Here is a 16135-nt window from a genome sequence, read left to right as displayed (position 1 = left end):
TGGAATTTTTTTATCTTTTCATCTCACATAACAAAATCTTAAACCTAAAAGACTTTGCAAAAACCAGCACCTCCAGCCTCTGCAAAAACATGACTGTGCAAAAACAACCCCCCACCACACACACGGGGGAGGCACCAGGAGGATTTCTGAGGGTATATAAACCCACTGAATTTTATGTTTTGTGAGCTTTTCCCCCACCACTCCCTGATGGACCAAGACACCACTGACAACAACAACCAAGTTTGCTGGAGACCTTTGAGTGGTGATTATAAACTTTTACTCTTTTCTCTCTTTCTTTCTCTCTTTTTCCTTACACATTTTCTTGGGTGATACCTTTATGCTTTTGCGTTGCTGTATTACAACCCAAATGGCTAAATACCTGTTTTCCTTTGCAAACAAATTGTTCTAAAATAAACTATATATATATATCTGTAAACACTGATAATCTAATATCAATTTATTTTAATTTACACCAAGGGATTTATTAGCTAAAAACAAAAGTTACTCTTTCCTGGCAAGGTGGGTAGTAACAAATTGCTTAATCATAATTGTCCAGCTACAACTATTGATTGACAACTAAAAAAAAAATTGCAAAGTTTGACTCAAACACCTATTCAAATCTTGAAGGGATCAAATCCTGAGTGGCTTGGTGTCACAACCATAAACCTAACACTGCCAAGTCTACCACTAAACAATGTCTCCAAGTGCCATGTCTACATGCCTTTTCATCATTTAATTTTCACTTCAAGTACATTCCACAGTATGCTTTATCAAAAAGCAAGATATCTTGCTGCTCAGAATCATCTAACATAGTATAGCTTCACCATTTTAATTGTCTCAGCTTTAAAAATCCTTACTTAGGGCTTTACAGATTTTATATAAAAGCCAGACCTTGATATCCAGCTAATATCATTTGTTATTTACTTACCAATACAGTGTTCAATTTTTTATAGATAAAAATTACTGAAATAAACAGTTACAGTGATAATACGAAGTCAACTTTATTTTCACTGTCCTTCATACTTAGAGAACTGTCCCTGAACAACTTTGGCACCTGTAAAACACTCAAAGGGCAATAAAGTATACTCACTACTGACACAGTTTCAGCATTATGTGATTTCTGCTAAAGTGTGCTGTGGAGGAAAAAAATCATCAGACCTTAAAGACACTTGAATGTATTCTTTCTTTAAAGTTCAGTGCATTTTCTAACTTCTGTTGTCATGTTTTCAAAACTGCAACGAACAAGAAATTGGTTGGTTTGTTTCTAAAAAGTCAGCACACTACTGTCTATGCTGATAACAGTTCAATAAATAAAAACCAAAATACATCCAAACAAAGCACCACAAGAAAACAATGAAACATTGTCCTAGTTAGAGCAGCCGGGAGCAGTTCATCACTGTGTGGGTGTAACCCAAACCATGTATTCTACAACCTCTATGTCATTTCCCAGGAACTGTTAACAATAGACCATGTGCAGCAGCTGCCCAGAGCACACCTGACCCCTCAGGCTATAGTTATGGGTGATGTTAACTCCCCTCCAGGGAGTTATTAGCACCTCCACACCCAGCCTGAGGGGTCATGTCTGACAACAGGCCACCAAGGATTCCAAAAATATCTCACAACTCACAACCACCCATTGTGGAACTCACCGCCCTGGGGGAGGTACTGGGCATTCCCACTCGAACCTGAGTGTATATACTCTTCAGGTTCTGGGACTTCTGGGTCAACTCATCGGATCCAGAGGAGGACCAGAACCTCGACCGGACTGCAACCACCACTCTCGATTAGACTACGATCACCACCCTCGGCCAGACTACAACCAGCACTCTCACCAAAGAACACCATTCTGTTCGTGCCCCAAGGTGCTGAGTTATACGTCTGGGTTTTGTGGGTTAAAACCAATTGCTTGTCCATATAATTGTATTATTGTATTATTTTTTTATTAAATTGTAACTCTGACTTGTGGTCTCTTGAGTTGGGTTTATTTCTCCTGCCAGATTACCTTTAAACCAGCACAAACATTTAAATGATCATCATGGCTAGGCTTCACGAACGAAGATTTGGGAAGGGCTCTACCCACATTTGCTACAAGTGCAGGCACAGCAGAAGGATTCCTTAGGTGGTATTGGCAAGACATGATTCTTTCTGCATTGTCTTTTCTCCTCGAGAGTGATCCTGCGTGCGTTCTCAAAGGAAGCACCAGCGTTAAAGATGGTGTGTCTCTAGAACTCCCGATTTGAGGCCAGAGTAGACCAGTTATGTTGATCAATATGGCCAAGGTTGAGATGTTGCTTCAGGGAGTCCTTGTATCTTCTCTTCGGGGCTCCTCTCTTGAAGCAACCGGTGGCAAGTTCACCATAGAGCACGATCTTAGGGAGGCAGTGGTCCTTCATCCTTGAGATGTGTCCTGCCCATCGCAGCTGTGTTCTCAGCAACATGGCCTCAATACTTGTGACTGCTGCTTATTCTAGAACAGATGTATTGGTCTATTGGTCACATAATCTGACCAGTGGATGTTTAGGATTGTACGGAGACAGCGTTGATGGAAGCTTTCTAAGAGTCACAGGTGGTGGCGGTAGATGACCCATGATCCAGAACCATATAAAAGAGTAGACAGCACTATGGCTCTGTGAACACTGATCTTTGTACTTTTCTTCAAGTGTTTATTTCGCCAAACTCTTTTATGGAGTTTTCCGAAGGCACTATATGCCTTTGCTAACGTGTTGTCTATCTCTCTGTCAATCTTACCATCCGAGGAGATGAGGCTACCTGGTTAATTAAACTGCTGAACTGATTTCAGCACTGATTCGCCAATGGTGATATGGGGATGATGGAAGACTTCCTGAGGTACAGGTTGATAGAGAACTTCTGTCTTCTTTAAGCTGACTTCCACACCAAAAAGCTCAGCAGTGTCTGCAAAGCAGAATGTTAAATGCTGCAGAGCTACTTCTGTGTGGGCGATGAGGGCGGCAGCGGCATCAGCATAAAGCAACTCCCGGACAAGATGATTTAAGGTCTTAGTATGGGCCTTCAGTTGCCTTAAGTTGAATAGGCTTCCATCAGTATTATATCGAATGTAGATACCGTCCTGATCATCGAAAAAGATTGTGAATACGGTTGGTGCAAGAATGCAGCCTTGTTTCACACCATTCGTTATTAGAAAGGGCTCAGAAAGTGCATTGCCATATCTGACTTGGCCGTGCTGATCCTCATGAAGTAAGATGATCATTTTAAGGAACTTGGGGGGACAACCTAAACATTCCAAAATCTGCCACAGACCTTTTCTGCTCACAGTATCGAAAGCCTTGGTGAGGTCAACAAAGGTTACATAGAGACCTTTATTCTGTTCCCTACACTTCTCTTGCAGTTGTCTGAGAACAAATACCATGTCTGTGGTACTCCTGTTGGCTCTGAAACCACATACTGCTATAGCGAGTATTAGTCTGTTCAAAAGTATTCTTGCCAGGATTTTGCCAGCAATGGAGAGCAGAGTAATACCTAGGTAATTTGAACAGTCTGCCACTTCCAGTGCATCTTTCACCTGCCGTTTCAACCCTCACCTGTCTCTACAGGGCTTTACAAATGTGAATATCACCCTCGAGCCTGCACAATGGATTTTTGAGGTGAGATACAGCATGCGCATAGCTGGACCCACCCTTTAATCCTAAGGTTCATCTGCCAGGGCCTAGCGAGCTTGGATGCTGACAACGAGGTCCTTAGGACATAGGTTTAATTAGAGTGTCCTTCTCTTAGATGGATGGCCTTACAGGGCTAAGTGAGCTCCATCTGCCCGGGTTTGGAATTAGAGTTGTCCTCCTAGGATGACTGCCTGAAGGCTAGTGAGCTCATCCTGCCCATGAAACATTTAAATAAATTTTTATTTTTTTATAACCCCCAAATTTAACTTCACCCAAAATTAAGCATTTACTTTATTTCCCCATGTACAGCCTCACAGAGGAAGAGGTGCAGAGCTGCTGCAGTACAAGGAGTAGATCATTAGGGAATCAGAAGAAAAGAAATTATGGGGAAAATTGTGGTCTCTTACCTTATCAAATATGCCACCTACACTGTTGCTGAATAACAAGTCTGTCTTATTGACAACAATAATTTGTGAGTCTGTACTCATAAAACCATAGTATTTGGATTATCAATATTTAGATTTTAACGTATATTTGCAAGTAAGAAGTTTAAATTAATTTGAATGTTTTTAAATGCCATTTTCCATGTGGTTTTCCTTTCTTAAGGCAAATTAGTGAAATAAACATTATTTGAAATATTACAAAACATGTTTACATTACATAAATATGCAAAGCCTTTGACACTGTCTCCCACAGCATTCTCCTGAAAAAGCTGGCAGCCCACAGCTTGGACAGGGGCACTCTGTGCTGGGTTAAGAACTAGCTGGAGGGCCGGGCCCACAGAATGGTGGGGAACGGTGCTGCATCCAGTTGGCGGCCGGTCACTAGTGGTGTCCCCCAGGGATCAGTGTCGGGCCCAGTTTTGTTTAATATCTTTATCGATGATTTAGATGAGGGGATTGAGTCCACCATTAGTAAATTTGCAGATGACACCAAGCTGGGGGGGAGTGTTGATCAGCTGGAAGGCAGGAGGGCTCTGCAGAGGGACCTGGACAGGCTGATGGTCTGATTCCAATGGGATGAGGTTCAACAAGGCCAAGTGCCGGGTCCTGCACTTTGGCCACAACAACGCCATGCAGTGCTACAGTCTGGGGACAGAATGGCTGGAGAGCAACCAGGCAGAGAGGGACCTGGGAGTTTGGATTGACAAGAAGCTGAACATGAGCCAGCAGTGTGCCCAGGTGGCCAAGAAGGCCAATGGCATCCTGGCCTGTATCAGGAACAGTGTGGCCAACAGGTCCAGGGAAGGGATTCTTCCCCTCTACTCAGCACTTGTGAGGCCACACCTCGAGTACTGTGTCCATTTCTGGGCCCCTCAGTTCAGGAAGGATATTGAGGTGCTGGAGCAGGTCCAGAGAAGAGCAACTAGGCTGGTGAAGGGACTCAAGCACAAGTCCTATGAGGAGAGACTGAGGGAGCTGGGACTTTTCAGCCTGGAGAAGAGGAGGCTCAGGGGAGACCTCATCACTCTCTGCAACTACCTGAAAGGAGGTTGTAGCCAGGTGGGGCTTGGTCTCTTCTCCCAGGCAGCTATCAGTAAGACAAGAGTGCATAGTCTTAAGCTGTGCCAGGGGAGGTTTAGGTTAGATATTAGGAAGGAATTCGTTACAGAGAGGGTAACCCGCCCCTGGAGGTTTTTAAAAAGAGACTGGATGTGGCACTTAGTGCCATAGTCTAGTAACCACAGCAGTAGTGGATCAAGGGTTGGACTTGATGATCTCAGAGGTCCCTTCCAACCCTGCTGATTCTATGATTCTATGATTTTTTACAGTGAGGCAGGGGAAAGAAAAATTCCCTGCTTGGTTTTTTAGAACAAGTAAACCCATGACCCAAGCCACAGCTAAGGTATTAAGGAAAAGTTTATTGCAAAGTCGAAAACCCTAAAATGCACTGCTAAAATCACAGCAGGTGGAAAAAGCACGTATCTCAGTTTCATGGGACAGAAATGTTTCATTAGGAGGGCAGGATATGGGAAAAACAACCAAGCTCCTCCCTCTAAGTAATTATAACTTCGAAATTAAGAGACTCCAGTCAAAAGGTGTGGAAAAGAAAAATAACAACTCTTTACTGAAGAATATATATAAATTCTTTACTAAAGAATATATATATATAGGTAACACAACAAAAAACCAAGCAACAGTCCTGTAATCCAACTTCCACTGAAAACAATTAAGTAGCTTTTTGCCTTTTGGCACAGTTACAACCACACCCAGCAGGGGGTGCTAGCGCCTCAGGAGGCAGGTGGTTGCAGTTGCTCTCCGATGGTCAGCAGGAGGCACTGCATACCAGCCCCACATGGCAAATGGCGGATCTCAACTATGGCGGCTGGTTCAAGGCCCCAGTGCAGGCCCCCACCCCTTGGTCATGAGGGCAGCAGCTGGCAAGGGACGGGGATGTCAGTCTGTCCAGCGAAGAGCAGGGAGACCCAGAAAAAAGGGAAAACTCACAAGATACTGGCAGTCTTCATGATAGCAGAGGTGGTGTGCAACCCCCTACCACAAGCACCGCAGGGACTCTCTCACCGGAGAACCACTGCTGGCACAGGAAGGGGAAAAAAGGGGGAAGGGTGGTTCACTCCTGTGGACTCACGCTATCAAAGGCAGCCTCCAGCCAAGACTCTCTTTCTTTGCTGATGGGAGTAAGCTGTTGTCAACATGGGGAAAGAGGAGGGGGGCAACCAAGTGCTGGCAGGGACTCCCCTCCCGATGACCTCTGCTGGACCAGCAATCCCACCAAAACCCAGCCGGACCCCTCCAGCCCCATCCCACGCATCTCCCAAAAAAGCCAAAAAAGGTAAAACAACCCCCAAAAACCAAGCACCTCCCAGCCAAAAGCTGACAACCCCCCCTTCCCTCTCTCTCTGCAACTGCCACTTCATCCAAAACCACACAGCAAAAATCTACCTTCCCCCCTTGCCTTGGGGAGATGAAAACAAAATAGTTCTTCCAGAGAGAAGTAATTAGCATTTTAGTAGGACAGTCATTAAGGTCCAAGCCCAGCAAACACTAAAACCTGAAACTCACTCCACCCCAGCCAGTGAAGCAGTTGGTGTGAAAAATTTCACCAGAAGCTAATGAAAAAGAAAAAGAAACTATAACAGCATACCTGTGCCCTGGTGCTTTTATAACAACCCCCTTTCACATGCGCATAACTTCAAGGCGCATGTTCTCCCCCTGTCCCTTTATGGTCTCCCTCTCTCCCAGCAGGGGCTTCAGGCATGTCTGTGAGAACTTTATCTCTTCTTGCAACAGGGGAGTTAACATCTCAAACAGACAGGCAGAGAAATATATGCAGCACTATTCATGGGAAAGAATCTTCTCCCATGCCTTTCCTAGCAGCAAAAGTTCCTTGAGCGAAAACTCTTTATCCTTCTCAAATAAATCTTCTGCATATAATTTTTCACACCCTCACTCAAGGAAATACAGGACATGATAATTTGCAGAGGCACTTAGCAAAGCATATAGGGAAAGTAATAAACATGTAATGCTCTAAGGTAAATGTCCCAGTCCTGTCATGATATTAAACCACTCAGCTAGCAAGGCATCACTGACAGGGTGCCTTAGTGGTTGTATGGAGTCCTGTCAATGTCAGAAGTCCTTCTCAATGCAGCTGGTTCAGCAGTCATGTTGAAGCAGCACATGCCGTGAAACTCGGAACAGTGCGCATGGTGTTGAGACAGCAGGTCTGCTACAACAGTTTTTGAGAAGGTTGAATTCCCTCTGGATGTTAAAGATAGCATAATCTTGCTGCTAGTTCTGCTATGCTTCCTCTGTACTGGCTGTGCTGTCTACATCATGTTTACCGTGTTCATAGAATCATAGAATCATAGAATAGGTTGGGTTGGAAAAGACCTCCAAGATCATCAAGTCCAACCCCTGATCCAACTCCAATCATGGCACTAAGGGCCACGTCCAATCTCTTTTTAAAAACCTCCAGGGATGGTGAATCCACCACCTCTCTGGGTAGGCCGTTCCAATGCCTGATAACCCTCTCTGTAAAGAATTTCTTCCTAACATCTAACCTAAACCTCCCCTGGCAGAGCTTGAGCCCATGTCCCCTTGTCCTATTGTTGGTTGCCTGGGAGAAGAGACCAACCCCAGCCTGGCTATAACCTCCCTTCAGGTAGTTGAAGAGAGTGATGAGGTCGCCTCTAAGCCTTCTCTTCTCCAGACTAAACAACCCCAGCTCCCTCAACCTCTCCTCATAGGACTCATGCTCAAGTCCCTTCACCAGCCTCGTTGCTCTTCTCTGGACCTGCTCCAGCACCTCAATATCCTTCCTGAACTGAGGGGCCCAGAGCTGAACACAATACTCAAGGTGTGGCCTCACCAATGCAGAGTACAGGGGAAGGATCACTTCCCTGCTCCTGCTGGCCACCCTGTTCCTGATGCAGGTCAGGATGCCATTGGCCTTCTTGGCCACCTGGGCACACTGCTGGCTCATGTTCAGCCTCCTGTCGATCAGCACCCCCAAGTCTCTTTCCGCCTGGCTGCTCTCCAGCCACTCTGTGCCCAGCCTGTAGCGCTGCAGGGGGTTGTTGTGGCCAAAGTGCAGGACCCGGCACTTGGCCTTGTTGAACTTCATTCCATTGGAGTTAGCCCATCTCTCCAGTCTATCCAGATCCCTCTGCAGAGCCCTCCTGCCTTCCGGCAGGTCGACACTCCCTCCCAACTTGGTGTCATCTGCAAATTTGCTGATGATGGACTTAATCCCCTCATCTAAATCATCGATAAAGATGTTAAAAAGGACTGGTCCCAGCACTGACCCCTGGGGAACACCACTGGTGTCCAGCCGCCAACTGGATGCAGCTCCGTTCACCAGCACTCTCTGAGCCCGGCCCTCGAGCCAGTTCCTGACCCAGCACAGAGTGCCCCTGTCCAAGCCGTGGGCTGCCAGCTTTTCCAGGAGTATGCTATGGGAGACAGTGTCAAAGGCTTTGCTGAAGTCTAGATAGACCACATCCACAGCCTTTCCCTCATCTACCAGGTGAGAGGACAAAGATCTCTAGGGAAGTTGTCCAGAGGCCTGCCCCAGGGGGTGGATAATTCTGAGCGGCATGGAATGTGGGAGGACATGGACCAGTATTTGGAGGACTTCTCTCCTCCAATGGTTTGGAAGTTCACCCCTGAACAACTACAGGACACTGGTAAAGAGATAAAATATGTGAAGGAAAAATGCTGTGGCAGTTCCACAGTAAAACTTAGTGCAACGTGCTGGGCCCTGGCCACTGTCTACTGGACACTGCTCATTTGGTATAGCACCTTCAGGGGAAAGGAAAAGAAAACAAATCAACCGGCACTGTGTCCATGCAAACCATAGATGAATGAGAAGGACAGCCCAAGCCAGTAGCAGTTGCACCTGTTCAAAAGAGGAAATTGATGCCTAATTGTGCTAAGGAAAAAAAACCTCCAGAGCAGTTAATTGGGGATAAGAAAAGGGTTTAATTTGTGCCTAGGCATAAGATCACAGGACGCGCGCCGGCCGTGTTCAGGTGTTACAATTTATAATACTATCTGTCCAATCCCAAGTGTTTCCACCCCATAGCCTTTGCTCTGGTCTGCCCCCGGTCCACCTCCTGGGAATTGGGTCTGGGGGCTTTTTGGGACCCCTTCTTCATCATCTTCATCTGCTTCAGAGCACAAAGGGTACACGGTCACCCAGTTCTTGACTGTACTCTTGTGGTTCAGGCCAGGATTAGATGTCCTCGAACAGAAGAGGCCTGCCTTGACAAAAGACTAAACATTTTCTACTGGAATTCAGGGGTAGAATTGATATGGGGAACATAGAATGGGGTAAGAGGGTTGAGGAATGTGTAAACTACTTGTGCTAAAGGGTGAGGAATATAACATAGCTACTTCTAAAATCTACTTCTACTATAATTACATATAAAGCTTATAAAAATTAGCAAAATCAAAAAACTAAAAGGGTCTTAAGGCATCAAAATCCAAGACCAAATCGGTTTGTATAGTAAGTGATAAAGGAGAGGCAGGATCCTCACAACCAATGGAAGAGACAGGACCAGAGATAATCACCCAATCCCTATCCCTGGGTGAGCTGTGCAAGCTGCAGAGAGAGTTCACCTGCCAGACAGATGAGTCCATATTGACCTGACTGCTCAGAACCTGGGATGCTGTGGCCAACAATACAAACCTAGATGGTAGCGAAGCTAGACAACAGGGATCCCTGTCCCTGGATGTGGATATTGACCAGGGGATTGGGAAAAAGCAAGAAACTCAGCCTCTGGAGGTGACTCCTGTCAAGTGTGAGGGAAAGATATCTTTGCAAGGAAGACCTCTATGTGCAGCAAGGCCAGTGGAACACTATGGAGTAAGGTATCCTGTGCCTGAGGGAACTAGCTGTGCTAGAGATAATTTTTTTAGATGACAAGCGATTCCCTAAAAATCCATATGGTGTCCAGTGTACATCACAGATGTAGCTGAAATTCGCACAGATCATGCCAGAGATATATTCCTGTTACTTAGCCATGCTGTAATGGAGGGAGGGAGAAGACAAAGTGGATTCTTTGGTTAGCAAACTCTAGATATATGAAGTCACTGTCTCTGCCCCTTTACGGGCCCATGTCTCATCCATGGAAACAAAACTGGCTGAACGTGTCCTGATCTTGGAAGAGATAATTGAAGAGGGCCATCAGAAACTCAGAGAGGAGCTTAGGGAGGAAATTTTCCATGTCTCGCCAGTACAGACCAGAGTCTCTGCTATTAGGAGCAATCTCCCCCCGGCTAGGGAGAGAGGGTACACTCCACAAGGCAATCTATGGTTTTACTTGCACAAACATGGAGAAGACAGGAGGAGGTGGGATTGAAAATCCACCTCTGCCCTAGCAGCACAGGTACATGAGTTGAGAGGAGGAATGACTACCACAGGAAACTCATCAAGGATAAATACCACTCCAGTCTCATGGACAAGCCCCTAGGCAGAATAGGAGTGATGAGGTTACTTCCGAACCTCTTGAAGGGACCTCCAGTTCATATTTACAGGGAGGGAGCAATGAGTACCATGACCAGAACTAGAGAGGTAGAGGAAAGGGATAATCAGATCTATTGGACTGTTTGGATCTGATAGCCTGGCACATCAGACCCACAAGAATATAAGGTTCTAGTTGACACCAGTGCGCAATGTACCCTGATGGCATCGAGATATGTAGGGGCAGAATTCAGCTCTATTTCTGGGATGACAGGGGATTGATGCCAAAAATGGCACAGAATAACTGCTCAGAGACGAATTTTGTCTTTTAGCAGCAAAGGTATTTATTTCGATTGTAACAAACGTGGATAGAGCCTTCCTAAATCTTCGTTTACGAAGCCTAGCCATGATGACATATTTATTTCGAGCAACATTGGGGGGCTACCTGGTTTGCACTGGACAAAGTAGCTCCAAAGTTCTCAGTGAAAAGTTGGGCAAATTATACAGTTTTCATGAGGGATTACAACATTTTTACATGCATATTCATTAGATTTCAACATGTAATCATCATATTCATAATGGGCAGGGTCTAGGTGGAGCTTGAGGCGGAGTGTTCTAGAATCGTCTTTTTGGGGGACTTTTGGGTGGTCGTTCCGGTTCTTCAGCCTCACTTCGGGGGTCGTTCTCTCATCTTCATCACTTGAACTCTTCAGCTCTGTTCGCTGACCTAGTTTCTAGGGCTTGCAAAACCCCCTGACTCATGGCCTTCTTATCTCCTTCAGATGTCCACCTTATGACTGCTAAGTTACTAAGAGTACATTCCTAACATCTCTTACATCAAAAGAATAGAACAAGTTGTCTCTGTTATGTTTCAACATAGGCAGAGCATCTTCTCTGAACATGGTACCAACTCTATCTTAGCTAATCCTTTAAGATCTTGTTCATCTCTGTTATATGTCAATTGTAAGCAAGGCCTCTCTCAGAGCAACTGCTAAGACTGCTCTGTTTCAGGATCCCAACAACTGACTGTACTGGAAGCTGAAGTGAGCTTGACCAGGAAGGAGTGGTAAAAACACCCCATTGTGACTGGCTGTTTTGACCTGCCCCAGAAAAGGAGAGGTTACCCAGGTTCTTATTAATATATCCCTTGGGGTGGATTAGAGTGAAATACTGAATAATCGGTGTTTGAAAACATATTATTATAGGTTAGAAATCTGAGACGGGGAATTTTTTCTTCCCCCTGCCCCCCACTGTAGGAAAGACGGAGTTTGAATGGAAAGGGGGAAGGGAGTCAATTAGCCTTACAAAAGAACTAGCTGGCCAGGCCGCATTCCTAGCTGATGGCCCATCAGAGGCTGGGGGGAGAGGGGAGGAGTTTTGGGAGGGCGTGGCGGGTTCTGCTCGGAGGGGAGAGAGCTGACTGCAGGGTTCGCTCTCTAGAATGGAGACAGAGTCTGTGTGCGGGCAGTTTTGGGAGAGGGGAGCCTTGAGGTCAGTTTTCTTTCGCTGGCCTCAGCTTCCTCGCAGCCCGAGTTTTGGTGTGTTTTCATTGGAGAGGTCTGTGCTTGCTGGGAGAAAAAGGAGGAGCCCTGAGACACTGTCATCTGAGGACAACAGTGAGTTACGTGGAGGTGGACTGTTTTTTTCCCTTTCCCCCTTCTTCCATTGGGGGAAGGGTCCCCATTTTCTTTTCGGCTTCTCCTGCAATCCAAGACCACCCCCCCAGACCCCCTTCTCGCGCAGTGACCACCAGAGCCTGACAACGCCCCCTGCAGGTCAACACAGAGAACTGCAGGCTCTGCATCTCCAGTGATCCAACAGTGCTCCCTGCCAACTGTGATTAGAACTGCGCTAAAAGACAGAGAAGTATTCAGACTTTTTCTTTTGTTTGAAGGGAACTTCTGGGTACAGGACTATTGTTTAGTTGTTATGTTCTGTTACTGTTCTTGCCAATATGCATATATCTTTTAATAAAGGGTTGTTATTTCTTTTTTTTCTACACTTCCTCAATTAAAGCCCCTTAATTTTTGAATTTACAATTGCTGAGAGAGAGGAGTTTGGTCTGTCTCATAACTCATCCTCTTTAGCAAACATTCCAGTCTCATCAAACTGAGACACATATATATGTAGGGTTTATTTTAGAACAATTTTGTTTCAAAGGGAAACAGATATGTTAGCATTTTGGGTGTTATCATCTATATCTATCATCTATAGCAATATGGCATAAAGATAACCTTTGGGGAAAATGCATAAGGGAGAGAAAGTGAAAGACAGGATAAGGGTAAGGGAGAGTAAGAAAAAAGAAAAGATTAGAGTGGAAAAATGTATATAGTCACTGCCCACTGGATCCAGCGATGGAACTCCGTAGTCCTAAAAGCAACAGTCTTGATTCACTGGCAGTGGGGGAGAAGAAAAAAACCCCAAACCCCCAAAGAAGTTACCAGTTGGTATACTTCCAGCATACCTTTTGCACCTCCCCCAGGGAGGGGAGTTTTCTATGGAATAGTGTCATGGGCCATGCCACGAACCCCCAACACTTTTCCCACCTTTCAAGATTGGCAGAGGGGGGGAATGGGCATGCCACAAACCCCCAATGTCTCCTGGGCCTGCGCAGAGTTCCTGTGAGGGGCATGGTAAAAGGGTTTTTCCCGTCTTTCAAGATTGGTGGAAGGGGGGATGGGCATGCCACAAACCCCCAATGTCTAGGACAGCCCAGTGCAGAGTTCATGTGGAGGGCATGGTAAACTCAGCTCTTCTTGCCTTTTCAGGGCTTGACGCCTTCAGCAGCACTGGAGGGAGAGATGGGTCCAGCTGCCTATCAGAGGTATAATGCAAAAGTCCTGCAAAAGCCTGCAGAAGTCTCCTGGCAATCCTAGAATGCATAAATCATTAACCGTTTCAGTCTCTGACACTGGCCCAGAGGGCCTGTGTATCCTTGGCATAGATTACCTCAGGAGAGGGTATTTCAAGAACCCAAAAGGGCATCGTTGGGCTTTTGGGACAGTTGCTGTGGAGACAGAAGAAACGAGACAGTTGAATACCTTCCCTGGTCTCTCAGAGGACCTTTTTGCTGTGAGACTGCTGAGGATCAAAGAACAACAGGTACTGATCACCACTGCAACAGTGCACCATTGGCAATACTGCACCAACAGGGACTCCATGACCTCCATCCATGAGATGATTCATGAACTGGAGAGCCAGGGAGTGGTCAGCAAGACTTGCTCACCCTTTAATAGCCCTATATGTCCAGTGCCTAAGTCCAGCGGAGAGTGGAGGCTGACAGTGGACTATCGTGGCCTGAATGAAGTCACACCACCACTGAGTGCTGCTGTGCAGGACATTCTGGAACTTCAGTACAAACTGGAGTCCAAGGCAGCCAAGTGGTGCCACCATCGACATTGCTAATGCGTTTTTCTCCATTCCTTTAGCATCAGAGTGTAGACCACAGTGTGCCTCTACCTGTAGGGGTGTCCAGTACACCTGGAACCGACTGCCCCAGGGGTGGAAACACAGCCCTACTATTTGCCATGGACTGATCCAGACTGCACTGGAAAAGGGTGAGGCTCCAGAACACTTGCAATACGTTGATGACATCATCGTGTGGGGCAACATAGCAGAGGAAGTTTTTGAGAAAGTGAAACAGAACAAGGGTTTAGATACTAGAATCTTGCTCTGAGGAAGGTTTCACAGACCTCATTCTGAGGAATGCAACATTTATGTTAAAAGGTAGCAGAAACAGAGAGCAGGTATTAAGGGATTAGTCCAGAGAAGATGGTACCTTGCTCTGAGAGTCCTGCCTACGTTTGGTATGTTCTGTTCTAATAGAAGATAACAGAAAGGTCAGCTTAGTAGTCATAAATAAGATAGAATACACATCTGGGGAGATAAAGGAGCTGAGTCAAGGGGTTTTCACAAGCCCCTAACACGTATTCAGGAAGAGTTGAAAAGTTCACTGAAGATGAGGAAAAGAAAAATGACCCCCATGAGGCTGAAGAACCAGAATGACCACCAAAGATTTCCCCAAAAGAATGACTCCATTTCAAGCCTAAACCCTGCCTATTTTGAATATGGTAATTAGACTGTGAAACTGAATGAATATGCATGTAAAGATGTTATAATCCCTCATGAAAATTGTATAAATTGCCTGACTTTTCACTGAGAACTTCGGAGCTAATTTGTCCAGCAAGAGCTGGCAAGTGCCCCAACGTTGCTCGAAATAAATACCTTTGCTGCTTAAAGACCCAAAACTGTCTCCAACCAGTTATATTTCTGCCAATTTTGGTATTATTTCTGGCAAGCCAGTCAGGAGCTTTCTCTACCGGTGCTGGAACACAGGGGGTCTGGGAACCCTTGCAGGGGCCCCCGGCTGGATCTTCAGTTGGTCGAGTCTCCCCTGCCCCTTGGCGTCTCACACAGGTGGACAAGGACTTCTGCTCGACGTAAAAAGGTATTTATATTTGCTCTTTGGTTTAATTTGGTTGAATTTACCCTATAAGACGAGACAGGACACTGTTCTCGCAAGGTTAATCAGAAATGATGCCTTCTGAAAGAGGTAATAACCTCTATCTGGTATATCCCAGATTTGGTTTGCATTATATTGTATTTGGCCAAATATTGTTCATTTTGACTTGAGAATTTGGGAGGCTAATAGTCCTCAAGTTTTCTCTGAACTGTCTTAAGATTTGGGTAACTAAGTTTCCTTTTGATTTTCTTAAGGCTGGGGAAGCTAGGACCTTAAGGCTCCTTTCGATTTTTCTCTCATCCTGTTAAGGAATTTCTGGAATGCAATAATGGAGATAATGTGTTCTATACTACTCTGCTTTGTTTCACTTTACATGCTGCCTTGTTCTGCTTTTAAAATTGAAGTTTGTTTATGGGTAGTTATTCTGGTAATCCTAAACAAGTAACTGAGACCTTACCATGCCGTTTAACACCTAAAATTAAAATTTGTCTTTTCTGTAACTGTGCATTATACGTGAGAACCCTGTGCAAACATTGTAATAGATATATTCCAGGACCCCGGGGTACACAAGAAATAAGGTTAAATTAAACTCTAAATTTGTATTGTATTAGGTGTGGTGGTAGCCAAAGCTTGGAAGAGACCAAGGGGACGAAATATTATTGTCAAACAACTAATCGGTATGTAATTTTAAAGATTCGATCAAACTTACTGTAAAGCGTGTATCTTGTGGTCAACAGCGACACCTTGTGACTTTATGTGGTAATGCAATCTAACCGTGTAAACTTATAACAGAAAATCTTGAAGGGTTTAGAGTGTGCAAGTGTGTGTGCAAGTGTGTGCATGAGACACAGTTTCACTGCGACGCAATTGCGGAGTCCCGATTTGTGGTTCCGAGTTGTCCACGAGGGCACCGGCCAGAGACAGACAAAGTGAACGATAATTTAACCCATGAAGTGGTGGAAAAAATTAAGAAACCTTTTTAGGCAGTAAAATAGATTACAGAAAATCTTGAGACCCAAACTAGAATTTGGTTCCATAAGAAGGGCCACTCAGCTAGAGGATATTAGTGGGAGCCTAGCACAACTGGATTTAGAGCAGGAAGCCCAATGAC

Source organism: Pseudopipra pipra, chromosome W (assembly GCF_036250125.1).
Source record: "Pseudopipra pipra isolate bDixPip1 chromosome W, bDixPip1.hap1, whole genome shotgun sequence".
Classification (NCBI taxonomy): Eukaryota; Metazoa; Chordata; class Aves; order Passeriformes; family Pipridae; genus Pseudopipra; species Pseudopipra pipra.
The sequence above is the reverse complement of the archived record's forward strand: the minus strand, read 5'-3'. Positions refer to the sequence as shown.